The sequence below is a fragment of the Humulus lupulus genome, chromosome 2 (genome assembly GCF_963169125.1).
Source record: "Humulus lupulus chromosome 2, drHumLupu1.1, whole genome shotgun sequence".
Taxonomy (NCBI): Eukaryota; Viridiplantae; Streptophyta; class Magnoliopsida; order Rosales; family Cannabaceae; genus Humulus; species Humulus lupulus.
The window spans coordinates 193402684-193418172 of NC_084794.1; positions in this window are offsets into that span (position 1 = coordinate 193402684).

A 15489-nucleotide genomic window follows, 5' to 3' on the forward strand; every position below is an offset into this window, starting at 1 on the left:
CTGGCGCTCTTATCGCCCGACCTCCCTTTGAGGGGGAGAGGAGCTGCGCACCACTTGAGGAGGAATTTTCTTCTTGGAGTGACGATCACTTGAGGGCCGGGGCCTTCCTCCCCCTCGACCAGTACTTTGCCGACTTCCTCAACTATGTGAAGCTAGCGCCATTTCAACTCCCCCGAACTCGTACCGTCTGCTGGCCAGGCTGGGGTATCTTTTCCTGCAACAGATGTGGGAGGTCCCCACCCCTGCGGATATACTCTATTTATTCTGCCTCAAGGCCATCCCAGATCAACAGGGACGAGGCGACGAGTTCTACTACCTGACCCACTTCCCGAACTCTCCTTCAGTCATCGAACTGCCCAGCCATCCCAATGACTTCAAAGAGCAGTTCTTTATGTCGAATGGGTTTCGCAACTGTGAACACCATTACTTCAGCCGTCCTTGTAAGTTTTCTCTCTACTTCCAGCTCACGAAATCATCATATTATTTTATTCCTTCTTTTCGCGTGTATACTAAATAGAGCATCCTTGTGCAGCCATTTTTGCAAGGACAGCCAAATCAGTGACCCTTGGGGGTCAATACGATACTTTGGCGGGGCTTCCGCCTAGTGAGAAGGACTACCGCTAGCTCGTGTCTGATGAGACGATGCTGGCGTGTAAGTTAATTTCTGCGGGCCAGACTCTAGCCTTGAGGAAGACGCGGGCTAACTACCCAGTAGCTCGCGAGCTGGTGCCTATCCTCGAGGGGGATGCCGCAGACAGCGGCGGCGACGAGCAGGACGAAGAAAATGAGGTACCACTCGTGCGAAAAAGTCGAGCTCCTGAGGCTGCTCGGGGCCCCGATGTGGATCGGGCTCAATAGGGGGAAGCAGCCAGCCCCTCCGGCCAAGGTAACCCATACCCGTTTAGGGATCTAGATAGGGTTGTTGCAGACCTTAGGCTTGTTAGGTTTAACCCAAACCAGCTCGTACACCGTCACCAAGATGACCCAGATCGTAACATAACCCTGCTCTAGTGTGTAGACCAACTAGTATTGCGCCATAATATGGGCCGTCCTAGGGGCACCATAGTAATAGAAAACACCTTGTCCTTTAGGTCGCCTTTTTTGAAGAGTACGGGACCAACCTTAGGTCGTGGCCCTCCCTTCTAGAGGGTGTAGTCGCTCCAGGACTTAGACAATACGTAGAGGAGTGGTAGATCCAGACCCAGAACCCTCTCTGATTCGTGAAGTTATAAACTTAGACTCCCCTATACATGTCTGAGGCCAGAGGTCATGGCAATAGATTCCTCCTTTAGCTCGGAGGGTAGGAATTTTTCAATACACCTTTAGATTTCTCTTGTAATAAAAAAACCTTACATGTATACTAACGTCCTTTTCCTTTTGTTTCAGGTGAGGAGATGGCACAACCCAGAGACAACACCCTGCGATCCATCTTCCAGGGGGGCAACCCTTCCTACGGAACATCCGGGCCATTGGTCAAGAGACCTCGGTTGACCAAGAAGACTCCTGCCTACAGGACAACCTCCAAGTCCCCCGCCAAGGGGAGAAGTCAGATCCCCGCAGCCACAGACAATATGCCTCCACCCCCCCTCGACCTCCAGCCCCTACTCGGGAACAGGAGGCACCAGCTGGAACTCTGCCAGTCCCCGCTCCCATCGTTCACATCTTGGTTAATGCCCAAGACCTAGAGAAAATCCTAGACACCTTCCGGGGGACGGTCTATGAGACCGCGAGCTACACGATGGAGCATTATTATAAGGCCAACTTGAAGGACTTGAGGGAGATCGAGGCGAGGAGCCCTGAGAATGTCATAGAGTCCACGCTGGGGATGAACCTCACGGTAAGCTTACTTCGTTAAGTTCCTTCGCTTTCTTCCCCGCACGTGCCTTACTCTCTTTACTTCTTTGTAGGCGGCTTTGGCTCTACACCGCAGCATAGCTTTGTCCAGGGCCAGGATTGATGAGCTCAGGGGCGAGCTCCAGACTGCTCAGGAAACTCTCACATCTTCTCAACAACAAGAGGAAAGTGCCAAGGCTGCCTTGATGACTGCCAAAGAAGGTGAAAAGGCTGTTAAGGCCGCCTTGGTCGCTACGAAGGCCGAGCTCGAGGAGGCCAGTGCTAAGCAGCTAGAGGCTGAGACTGCCACCATGGCAGAGAGGGCGTCCTCCAGCTCCTCCATGGAGGCCATGCTCTACCATTGCTGGGCCTTCAACCAGGACGACGACTTCTCTTTTCTGGCCCTCGAGGTGTGGGAGCCATTCCTCGAGAAGTTCAAGGCCCGTCTTCAACAGGAGCCACCTTCTGAGATTGGGGAGACCTCCACCGCCGACGAGCAAGAAACCGAGGGGGTGACCTCTTCGGAGCGTCCCGGGGGATCCTAATTTATTATTTTTGCTTACAGAACATTTTTCTCTTTTTTTTTTGTAACCTGCCATTTTTGGCTTGACACGAGGTTATTTTCCTCGAGACCATTCGTCTGTATTCTTAAATATCTACTTTTCACTTAGTCCTTGATCTCGACTATATTTATATATATATATATATATATTATATACGCCTATAACTCGCTCATCCAAAACTAAGGGAAGAGACTTTTAGGTCGAGAAAGACATTTAGACTTTGGTCGTGACCAAAATTGATGCTGATTTACATCTTACTTGTTAAACATCAGGCCCCGGATCTGGTTGTATCTAAGGTTTTAATTTAAAACTTAGTTCGCGTTAGTATGATTGATACCTCGTGCTTTTTAGAAAAAACATTGGTCAATCAATTTAACCAACTTCTAAGTTTTAGGACCTAGTTGTGTCCAGGATATTTAATTTTAAAACTTAGTTTGCGTTAGTTTTATCGATACCTCGTGCTTTTTAGAAAAAACACTGGTTAATCAATTTAACCAACTTCTAAGTTTTAGGACCTGGTTGTGTCCAGGATAATTAATTTTAAAACTTAGTTCGCGTAAGTTTTATCGATACCTCATGCTTTTTAGAAAAAACACTGGTTTATCAATTTAACCAACTTCTAAGTTTTAGGACCTTGTTGTGTCCAGGTATTTGATTTTAAAACTTAGTTCGCGTTAGTTTTATCGATACCTCGTGCTTTTTAGAAAAAACACTGGTTAATCAATTTAACCAACTTCTAAGTTTTAGGACCTGGTTGTGTCCAGGATATTTAATTTTAAAAGTTAGTTCGCATTAGTTCTATCGATACCTCGTTCTTTTTAGAAAAAAGACTGGTTAATCAATTTAACCAACTTCTAAGTTTTAGGACTTGGTTGTGTCCAGGATATTTAATTTTAAAAACTTAGTTCGCGTTAGTTCTATTGATACCTCGTGCTTTTTAGAAAAAACACTGGTTAATCAATTTAACCAACTTCTAAGTTTTAGGACCTTCTTCTCGGGGTGTACGCCCCCCAAGTAATCAGAAAGAGAACTTTCTCGGTTACTTTGGACATGCTCTTTCAAAACTACACGCACACCGAAACATACAACGATATAAGAAATATACTTCTCATTTTTTAATAAAAAAGGGTGGCTTTTATAATTAAGCCTTACAAAAGTACGACTATTGATAATATTTCTTTAGGTGTACAACGTTCCATGTCCATGGGACTGTTTCTCCATTAAGTCGAGCTAGTTTAAAGGTCCCTTCCTTCACAACCTCTATTATTTGATAGGGTCCTTTCCAGTTTGGTCCCAAAGCTCTGTCCTTGGGATCCTTACCGGCTAAAAAGAGTCTTCGGAGCACCAGGTCGCCTAAGTTAAAGATGCGTCTCTTGACCCTTGAGTTAAAATAATGAGTGATTTTTTGTTGATAGTGCGCGAGCTGTAGCTGTGAAGCTTCTCATTTTTCATCAATTAGGTCGAGGGACGCGCTAAGTAATTTATCGTTCTGCTCTTGGCTGAACGCCCGGACTCTGTGTGTAGCTATTTTTGTTTCGACAGGAAGGAAGGCCTCACTTCCGAAAGTCAGAGAGAAAGGAGTATGCCCCGTCGAAGTTCAGTGTGAGCTCCAGTATGCCCACAGCACCTGAGGAAGTTGTTCAGGCCAAACTCCCTTAGCTTCGTCTAGCCTCATCTTAAGGCTCACCTTGAGCATCTTATTTACAACCTTGACCTGTCCATTGGCCTGTGGGTAGGCCACTGAAGAGAAACTCTTAATTATGTCGTGTCTTCCACAAAATTCAGTGAAGAGGTCGCTATCGAACTGGGTTCCGTTATCCGATATGAACTTCTTCGGCAGCCCGAAATGGCAGACAATATTCTTCACCACAAAATCGAGGACTTTCTTTGATGTTATTGTCGCCAGGGGCTCCGCTTCTGCCCACTTCGTGAATTAGTCAATAGCTACTACCGCATAAGGAACTCCTCCTTTTGCTGTGGGTAGGGCACCAACTAAGTCAATCCCCCAGACCGCAAACCACCATGGGGAAGAGATCATCTTCAGCTCGACTGGTGGAGCTCGGGCGACCGTGGCGAACCGTTGGTACTTGTCACACCTTTGGACGTAAGAAATTGAGTCCTTTGATAGAGTGGGCCAATAGTATCCTTGCCTCAATATCTTCAAGGCCAGGCTTTGCCCCCCAGCGTGATCCCCACAAAAGCCTTTATCCACCTCCTGCAGAATAGTCTTGGCCTCATCTGGCAGAACACATCGTAGAAGAGGCAAAGAAAAACCACATCGGTACAACATCTGGTCTACGATTGTATACCTCGGAGCTTGGTAAAGTATCCTCCTCGGGTCGTTTCGCTCTTCAGGTAACTTTCCTGTCGTAAGGTATTCGACTATGGGAGTCATCCAGGTTGGCCTGGCGTCGATCATCTCGACCTCTCTTGTAGTCTCCTATACGCTTGGCCTTTCCAAGAATTCCACCGGTATTAGGCTCAAGGTTTCGGCCTCCCTGGAGGTGGCGAGTTTTTCCAGAGCGTCCGCATTGGAGTTCCGCTCCAAAGGGATCTGTTCGACTAGGCTATACTCAAATGCGAATAACTCCTTCTTTACTTTGGCCAGGTAGGCTGCCATCTTGGTTCCCCGCACTTGGTATTCCCCTGACACCTGGTTTACCACGAGCTGGGAGTCACTATAGCACTGGATGGCCCTGGCCTTCAGCTCCCGAGCCACCCTTAGCCCAGAAAATAAAGCTTCGTACTCGGCCTCGTTGTTGGATGCTTCGAATCCGAATCATAATGATTCTAGGGATATCAAAATGATTCTAGCTCCGGACCCGTTCTCATTAGATGAACCATCCACAAAGACCTTCCACAAGGCCTGCACCAGTTCCTTCCACCGGTTCCTCTTGGAATCCAGTGCACTGTTTTGAACAATAATTATTTTAAAATCATATAGAAAATTGATTTCTATATCTTTATAGATTGTATTTTTTTTTATGTTTCTTTTATTAATAATAGGATTATTATTTAAGAGAATGATATCAATAAATTGTTATAAAAATAATCTAATGGATTGTGTCTTTGAAACCTAATAAATAATCCATAAGTAATTTGGAATTATTTAAGTAGCTAATACTTGATTAAAATGACATAAAGTTTCTCAAAGTGATGATACGTATATTTGACATCTTAGGTTAGTACATATCAATCTTGATAAGATAGACTTGTTAGTAAAGGGCATTCTTTTAAGAGTGCTTGTAGCGTCCCAAAGTTGCTAATTAGGCTCAGGGCCTCGATTAGTGTGCCTGGAGGGCAATAAGTGATTTAATATTATAATATGTGAATTTGTATGAATATGTGATTAGAGATGCAGGTTTAGGTGAATTAAATATGCATGTGGGCCTCATTTGGTTGTTAGGGGCACGTTTGTAATTTTAGTCTGTTGATGGCATAAATGTGATAATTGTAATAATTGTGATATACTTGTGATATATCTGTGTTGCATGATCTGAGACAGTCCTAGGGAGCTGTTAGCTAGAAAGTCACAACGGGGTTGAAAATCTGACTCGGGGAGAGTCGAGGGGTATTTTGGGTATTAGACGTTTTATGGGGTTATCGAATTATGGAAATAAATATTTGGAGATATATTTGAAGATAGAATGTTTAGGAGGGAATATTGGGGAAATTTACCATTTTGCCCTCGGGGATGTTTTTGGTACCCCGAGCCTTGAGGTAACCTTAGAGACTAAGTTAAATAAAACAAAACATAAGAAACATTCAGAATTCACTAAACCGACCCAAGCATCCTCTCTTCTCTTTTTTTTTTTCTCTAAGTCATACCAAGGGGAATTTTGAAGATCAAGCAAGGGATTGGAGCTCTAAAACTTGGAGATTGTTCAGTATCAATTTGTGGATTCAAGTAGGGCTAAGGTAAACCTTTAATTGTGATTCTAACCATTGAATTCTGTGATTATTTGGCTGAGTTTCTGGTTTTCTTAAGGTTTTAAAGTTTGAGATTGAATTTTGGGTTTGATGAGTTTTAAAGCTAGAGTTTTTTAGGTTTGTTGGAATCATAGTTGAACTTCTGCGATGATTAATTAAGTTGTTAGATGGATTTAAGGGATATTTGGCTTGGTTTTTGTAGAGAAAATGGAGGATTTTTCTGGGTTCGAGGGGTCGAGCTGCGGCATTTTTCTTGCTGAGCCGCAACCACTTAGAACATTAAGGCGCCTGAAAGTGGAGGCACACCACGGCGCCCTACATGCAAGGCCGCGACGCGTGTAGGCAGAAATGAGGCTGGGCCTCGGGTTGAGCTGGGGGTCGCGACGCTTAGTGCATTTTTGGGCTTTAAAGAGGTTTCAGGCTCGGGAACCCAATAGTTAAGGCTCAGGATGGATTTTATCACCCGGATTGATATAATTCAATGTCCCAGAGACTAGAATTATGACCCAAAATTATTTAATGGATTAGAACTTGATGGATGGATATTGTTGGTGCGTTGTGACTAGGATTTCAATGAGGCTTGGACTAGGGGACTGTGCTCGAGACATCGGTGCTTAGAAAGCTCGGGACACAGGTAAGAAAACTGTTGTTCCCATAGAGCTTGTGTTGCAGGGTACGACCCCATATGATTGTGCTGCAGGGCTCGACCATATAAGATTGTGTTGCAGGGCGTAGCCCTTTGTCTGAGTTTATACGTGTTTAAGTATATGCTTAATTATGCTATGTGTGCATATATGTGAATGAACGACAAGAGCCGGGAATGGCGAGGACTGGGAACGGGGAGGACCGGGAACGACGAAGGCTGGGAATGACAAGGGGTCGGAAGCAAGGTTTAGCACGTGGAGTGCGAGTTGCCAGGGCGAGACCCTAAAGGATATCTGGGATATCCTCATGGTGTGGACTGCGAACCCAGGGCCCGGTAAAGTGCGTGGAATGGCATGGCCGTACATGTTTAGAATTTTAAGTATGCATATATTTTCTGCTTGTGTGAGTTTTCTTGCTGGGCTTCGGCTCACGGGTGCTCTGTGGTGCAGGTAAGGGAAAGGGGAAAGTAGACCAACCATGAGTACTTAGAGCGTCAAGCGGTGTATACATGTTTGGCCTGCCTGGCTGTCACGACCAGGGGTATTTTTGAGAGATGATTGTACTAGATTGTACTAAACCTAGATTTTGTCGTTTAGCCGACTCTGGTTATATTTTTGAGTTGTAAATATTTCTAAACAATATTTTGGGATCCCAAATGTTAAATGCATTATGATTTTCAATGAATGGAATTGTATTCAAAGTACATAACTCAGTTTATGGTTTAATCAGTCTTAAAATCCTCGGTTAGCGAGTTAATTGCACGTTTTTAAACTCACTTAGTGACGACTCTAAGGAACTAGGGCGTTACAACTTGGTATCAGAGCGAGCCCAGGTTTATGGTTTCTGGAGATTGATCGAACATGTACGCTCGCTGTCAGTGACAAGCTCGACTCAGGGTTGGGTTGTAATAATTAACTTATATGCTTGAATATGTGCTTGAATGCCATGTTTGCCTGCTTAATTCATATAGAGCATGATGAATGAGTTAACATATGTATGATATTAGGGCATGGCCCGTTGAGTGTTATATGTTATTTGTATGTTATGTCGATTATTGTTTATGGTGGACTGATATGATTTGGGAGGTGGTTTTGGATGTTGTTATCTTGCCTGATGAGTGGTGTCGTTGATTGCAGGCATATTGTTGTGATGCCTCGACAGTCATCGAGACTTCGTGGTAGTAGGGCCAAAGATGACAACCAGGGTCAAGACCCTCCACCTGCCCCACAAAATTAGCAACAGATGTTTCCTGAAATGGAAGCAAGATTGCAATGAACAGAGGAAGAACATTGACAGTTGAGTGGCAAGCCCCTCCATAGGTCACTGGGTTACCAGTTCAGCAGGTTGTGGCGCCAGTGCCGGTTCAACCTGTTGTGGAGAATAGGTGGGAACCTTTATATGAGAGATTCAGGAAGCAGCATCCTCCCACCTTTGAGGGTGGACCAGACCCACTGCGGGCAAAGCAATGGATGAATATGATTTCCTCTATTCTGGATTTTATGAGGGTTGAAAGGAACGAGAGGGTAGCTTGTGCCAGCTACATGTTCAGAGAGGATGCCCGCATCTGGTGGGATATAGTAGTTCAGAGGAGGAACGTGGCAATTATGACTTGGGAAGAGTTCAAAAACATCTTCAACGAGAAATACTACAGTGTAGCAGTCCGAGCGGCAAAGGTTGGCGAGTTCATCAACCTGACCCATAACTGGTTGACAGTTACTGAGTATGCTTTGAGATTTGACCGGATTTAGTGCCAACGGATGCGACAAGAAGAGACAGATTTGTATGGGGGTTGAACGTTATGATCATCCGTGATGTAAAGATTACCTTGGATCCAGAGACTACTACCTATGCTCAGGTTGTAGACAAGGCCCTTACAGCTGAGGGGGTCGAGGACCAGATTTAGAGAGAGAGTGATGTTAGGCGCGATGCCAGGAGGACGGTGCCTCCTTTTATTGGATCCAGTCGGGGTAGTGGCTCCAGTGAGTAGAAGAGGAAGGCCCTAGATTCCTTTGTTCTTCCCAGTTCGGATAGGAGGGCACGGGGTGCTTCCAGTGGCCGTCAGGGCAGAAGTGACAACTGGAGGAGTTTTCCAGTGTGTCCACGGTGCAGATGGCGACACCAGGGTGAGTGCAAGATTAGGGCCTGCTTTGTCTGTGGGAGTGCCAATCATCTGAAGAACGACTGCCCATAAGCCAGGAAAGAGGAGCCAAAGCAGGGCGACAGTCTTGCTCCTGCCAGAGTGTTTACTTTACCTCAGACTGAGGCGGAGGCTAGCCCCTCAGTTGTGACAAGTCAAATTTCTAGTGCTGGGTTTTCTTATACTGCATTGATTGATTCTGGAGCTACTCATTCATTTGTGTTTGCTAGAGTGATAGATCAGTTGGGTAGACCTAGTGTTTTGTATGCTAGGGGTTTTCAGACTTTGCTGCCAACTAGGAACTGGTAGTCTCTAGGAGATGGATTAGAGCTTTACCAGTAGAGGTAGATGGTAGGGAGTTGTCTGTTGAGCTGATTGAGCTTGCGATGGATGAATTCGATATGATCCTAGGGATGGATTGGCTATCGAAGTATGGGGCGACGATTGACTTGAAGTGCAGGATGGCGACTTTTGAACCAGAAGGGGAGGTACCCTTTGTATTTGTGGGGACAGTTAATGGATCGCGAATACCTATGATTTCAGCACTGAAGGCAAGATACCTAATGCATGAGGGTTGCATAGGATTCCTAGCGAATGTTGTGGATACATCTAGGATTGTGCCGGTTTGACCGAGTGAGACCAGATATGTATGTGAGTTTCCAGATTTATTTCCAGCGGATCTACCAGGGTTTCCACCGGAGCGGGAGATATAATTTGTTATAGAGTTGGCGCCAGGGGCGGAGCCAGTATCTAGGACACCTTACAGAATGGCTCCAGCTGAGCTGAAGGAGTTGAAGATTAAATTGCAGGAGTTACTGGATTTGGGGTTCGTCAAACCGAGTTTCTCGCCATGGGGTGCTCCAATGTTGTTTGTCAAGACGAAGGATGGATCTATTAGGATGTGTATTGACTACAGGGAGCTGAACAAGTTGACCATTAAGAACAAGTATCCATTGCCTAAGATCGACTATTTATTTGACCAGCTACAGGGAAGAACAGTGTTTTCCAAGATTGATCTCCGATCAGGTTACCATCAGTCAAGGATTAAAGAAGAGGACATACCAAAGACCGCTTTCCGAACAAGGTATGGACACTACGAATTCCTGGTTATGTCCTTTGGATTAACCAATGCCCCAACAACTTTTATGGATATGATGAATAGGGTTTTCAAGGACTATCTGGATAAGTTTGTGATTGTGTTTATCTACGACATTCTGGTGTACTCTCAGTCAGAGATAGAGCATGAGCAGCACCTACGTTTTGTATTGCAGCAGTTAAGGGAGCATAGGTTATATGCTAAGTTCAGCAAGTGGGAGTTCTGGTTACCGCAAGTTACATTTCTGGGCCATATCGTCAGTAAGGAGGGGATTCTGGTTGACCCAAGTAAGATTGAGGCAGTGAGAGATTGGCCTAGACCAAGCAATGTTCCTGAAGTGAGGAGTTTTCTGGGATTGGCAGGATATTATCAGTGGTTTGTTGAGGGGTTCTCCAGGATAGCTATGCCGTTGACAGAACTAAGAAGAAGACAAAGTATGTTTGGACAGAAAAATGTGAGAACAGTTTCAAGGAGTTGAAGCGGTGACTGATCACCGCGCCAGTGTTGAGTTTGCCGACAGATAATGAGAAGTTTGTGGTTTATTGTGATGCTTCCAGACATGGTTTAGGATGTGTGCTGACGCAAGCTGGTAAGGTGATAGCCTACGCATTGAGACAGTTAAAGGAGTATGAGAAGAGATATCCCACGCAGGATCTGGAGTTGGCAGTGGTGGTATTCGCACTTAAGATTTGGAGACATTATCTATATGGCGAGAAGTGCGAGATATACATCGACCATAAGAGTTTGAAGTACTTCTTTACTCAGAAGGATCTGAATATGCACCAGAGATGGTGGCTGGAGTTGGTTAAGGATTACGATTATGATATCCTATACCATCCTGGGAAGGCTAATGTAGTGGCTGATGCATTGAGTCGGAAAGGCCTAGGACAGTTGTTCAGTTCGAGACAAATATCTGATAAGTTAATTGAGGAGATGACCAGAGCGGGTATAGAGTTGGTGGTTGGTCGGATAGCCAACATCACCCTTCAGTCTACACTCCTTGAGAGGATCAAGGGGGCACAGGGGGAAGATTCCCAGTTGAGAGGTCACAAGGAGAACGTCTTAGTCGGAGCGGCTAAGGACTTCTCTATCTCGGAGATGGGGTTACTGAAGTACAAGGATCAGATTTGTGTTCTAATGGATTCTGATATCCGGCGGGAGATCCTAGATGAATTGCATACCACTCCCTATTCCTTACATCCAGGTACGACGAAGATATACCAAGATCTGAGAGCTTTGTATTGGTGGTCGGGCATGACGAGGGATGTGGTGGCCAAGTGCTTAACTTGCCAACAGGTCAAGGCTGAACATTAGAGGTCAGCAGGGTTGCTGCAACCTCTAGACATTCCAAAGTGGAAGTGGAAGATATTATCATGGACTTCGTGGTTGGTTTGCTGAAGACCGTGGGACAACATGACTCGGTGTGGGTGATTGTGGTTAGGTATACCAAGTCCGCCCACTTTTTAACTGTCAGGACGACTTATACTGTGGAGTAGTATGTCGAGTTATATGTGAAGGAAATTGTTCGACTTCATGGGGCTCTAAGGTCGATAGTATCCGACAGGGACCCCACCTTCACCTCCAAGTTTTGGGAGAGTCTACAGAAGGCTATGGGCACGCAGTTACGGTTTAGTACCGCTTATCATCCTCAGACAGATGGACAATCTGAGAGGATAATTCAAATATTGGAGGACATGCTACGAGCCTGTCTGCTAGATTTTGGGGGGATCTTGGAGTAAGTATCTCCCTTTGATTGAGTTCTTGTACAATAACAGTTATTAGGTGACTATCAGAGTGGCTCCGTATGAGATGCTTCATGGGAGGAAGTGCAGGTTACCTATCCATTGGGATGAGATGGGTGAGAGGAGATATCTGGGTCTTGAGATGGTTCAAAGGACCAATGAGGTGATTGACAAGATTAGAGCACGAATGCTCGCCTCCCAGAGTCGCCAAAAGAGTTACTCGGACTTGAGACGCAGAAGCGTAGAGTTTCAGGTCGGTGACCATGTGTTTCTTAGGGTTTCACCTTTGAGGGGAGTGAAATGGTTTGGTGTTCGGGGAAAGCTGAGCCCTAGGTTTGTTGGACCCTTTGAGATTTTGGAGTGGGTTGGAGAGGTAGCTTACAGACTGGCGATGCCTATAGCCTTATCAGGGGTTCATAATGTTTTTCACATATCCATGATCCAGAAGTATGTATCTGATTCGACGCATGTACTGAGTTATGAGAATTTGGAGTTGGACCAGGATTTGTCTTATGAGGAAAAGCCGGTTCAGATTCTTGACCGGAAGGATAAAGTCTTGCGGAGAAAGACCATCGCCTTAGTGAAAGTGCTATGGAGGAACAACAAAGTTGAGGAGGCGACATGGGAACTTGAATCAGAGATGCAGGAGTGGTATCCCGAGTTTTTCAGGTAATTTCGAGGACGAAATTCCTATAAGGAGGGGATAGTTGTAGTGTCCCAAATTTGCTAATTAGGCTTAGGGCCTCGATTAGTGTGCCTGGAGGGCAATAAGTGATTTAATATTATAATATGTGAATTTGTATGAATAAGTGATTAGAGATGCATGTTTAGGTGAATTAAATATGCATGTGTGCCCCGTTTGGTTGTTAGGGACATGTTTGTAATTTTAGCCCGTTGAGGGCATAAATGTGATAATTGTAATAATTGTGATATATTTGTGTTGCACGATCTGAGATAGTCCTAAGGAGCTGTTAGCTAGAAAGTCACAACGGGGTCGAAAATCCAACTCGGGGCGAGTCGAGGGGTATTTCGGGTATTAGAAATTTTATGGGGTTATCGTGTTATGGAAATAAATATTTGGAGATATATTTGAAGATAGAATGTTTAGGAGGGAATATTGGGGAAATTTACCATTTTGCCCTCGGGGACGATTTTGGTACCACGAGCCTTGAGGTAACCTTAGAGACTAAGCTAAATAAAATAAAACATAAGAAACAATTAGAATTCACTAAACTAATACAAGCATCCTCTCTTCTCTCTTTTTTTTTTCTCTAAGTCATACCAAGGGGAATTTTGAAGATCAAGCTAGGGATTGGAGCTCTAAAACATGGAGAATGTTCAATATCAATTTGTGGATTCAAGCAGGGCTAAGGTAAACCTTTAATTGTGATTCTAACCATTGAATTCTGTGATTATTTGGCTGAGTTTCTGGTTTTCTTAAGGTTTTAAAGTTTGAGATTGAATTTTGGGTTTGATGAGTTTTAAAGCTAGAGTTTGTTAGGTTTGCTGGAATCATAGTTGAACTTCTGCGATGATTAATTAAGTTGTTAGATGGATTTAAGGGATATTTGGCTTGGTTTTGGTAGAGAAAATGGAGGATTTTTCTGGGTTCGAGGGGTCGAGCTGCGGCATTGTTCTTGCTGAGCTGCAACCACTTAGAACATTAGGGCGCTTGAAAATGGAGGCACGCTGCGACGCCCTACAAGCAGGGCCGCGACGCGTGTAGGCAGAAATGAGGCTGGGCCTCGGGTTGAGCTGGGGGCCGCGACGCTTAGTGCATTTTTGGGCTTTAAAGAGGTTTCAGGCTCGGGAATCCAATAGCTAAGGCTCAGGATGGATTTTATCACCCGGATTGATAGAATTCAATGTCCCGAAGACTAGAATTATGACACAAAGTTAAGTAATGGATTAGAACTTAATGAATGGATATTGTAGGTGCGTTGTGACTAGGGTTTTCAGCGAGGCTCAGACTAGGGGATTGTGCTCGGGACATCGGTGCTTGGAAAGCTCGGGACACAGGTAAGAAAATTGTTGTTCCCGTAGAGCTTGTGTTGCAGGGTACGACCCCATATGATTGTGCTGTAGGGCTCGGCCCTATATGGTTGTGTTGCAGGGCGTAGCCCTTTGTCTGAGTTTATACGTGTTTAAGTATTTGCTTAATTATGCTATATGTGCATATATGTGAATGAACGGCAAGAGTCGGGAATGGCGAGGACCGGAGATGGTGAGGGCAGAGAACGGCAAGGGGCCGAGAGCAGCGTTTAGCATGTGGAGTGCGAGTTGCCAGGGCGAGACCCTAAAGGATACATGGGATATCCTCACGATGTGGACCGCAAACCTAGGGCCCGGTAAGGCTCCTGGGATGGCATGGTCGTACATGTTTAGCCTACTGGCAGCTTGATTACATGTAGAATGTTAATTATGCATTTATTTTTTTCTTGTGTGATTTTTCTTGCTGGGCTTCGGCTCATGGGTGCTCAGTGGTGCAGGTAAGGGCAAGGGGAAAGTCGACCAACCATGAGAATTGAGAGCATGAAGCGATGCGTACATGTTTATCCTGCCTTGCTGTCACGGCCACGGGTATTTTTGGGAGATGATTGTACTAGATTGTACTAAACCTAGATTTTGTCGTTTAGCCGACTCTGGTTATATATTTTAGTTGTAAATATTTCTAAACAGTATTTTGGGATCCCAAATGTTAAACGCTTTATGATTTTCAATGAATGGAACTGTATTCAAAGTACATAACTTAATTTATGGTTTAATCACACCTTTGTCTTAAAATCCTCGGTTAGCGAGTTAATTGCATGTTTTCAAACTCACTTGGTGACGACTCTAAGGAAGTAGGGCGTTATAGTGCTAATAGTTAACACTGTTCCAGTTTGAGTAAATGATTTTTGTAATCTACTGGGGCCATAAATCACATTCCGCTACGCACTCAGAAAATTTGTTTCCAACATCGGTCTCCCTCGAGGATCACTCAAAGCTCAAAAATGTTTTTAAGGACGAGAAGACTCGTGTCTCTGAGTTGGAGATCCTTCTGGCGACAGAGTGGTCTAGGCTTCAAGCCCTTGAGGAAATTTCCACAAAAATGGTTGAGAAAGCCACATGTCGTTCCATGCTCGCGAAGGAGGCCGTGCACAAGGCCATGGTTGACACCCAGGTTGCCTGTGAGGAGGTTTCCAAGGCCATGGGGGAGGCCTCATGGCATGCTAAAGACGCCGTCAGTGTAATGCCCCAGATTCCCTAATATCGTTTTATGGCTGGATTAGTGGGCCGGGAGGGCCATAACTGTTTAATTATGCAATTAAATGTGTTTATGCATGTTTATGAGAATTATATTATAATATGATGTTAAATGCATGCATGTGGGTCCACATTTGTTTACAGGGTTGTGTTGGTAATTTGGCCGTTGAGGGCATAATTGAATGTTTGTTTGTATGTCAATGATATATTGTGAGGCCACATTATAATGTGGATTGGTTCAAGTATTTCGGCATGAGACGATCTTTAAATATGATTTATCGGTTTGGTCATAACAGG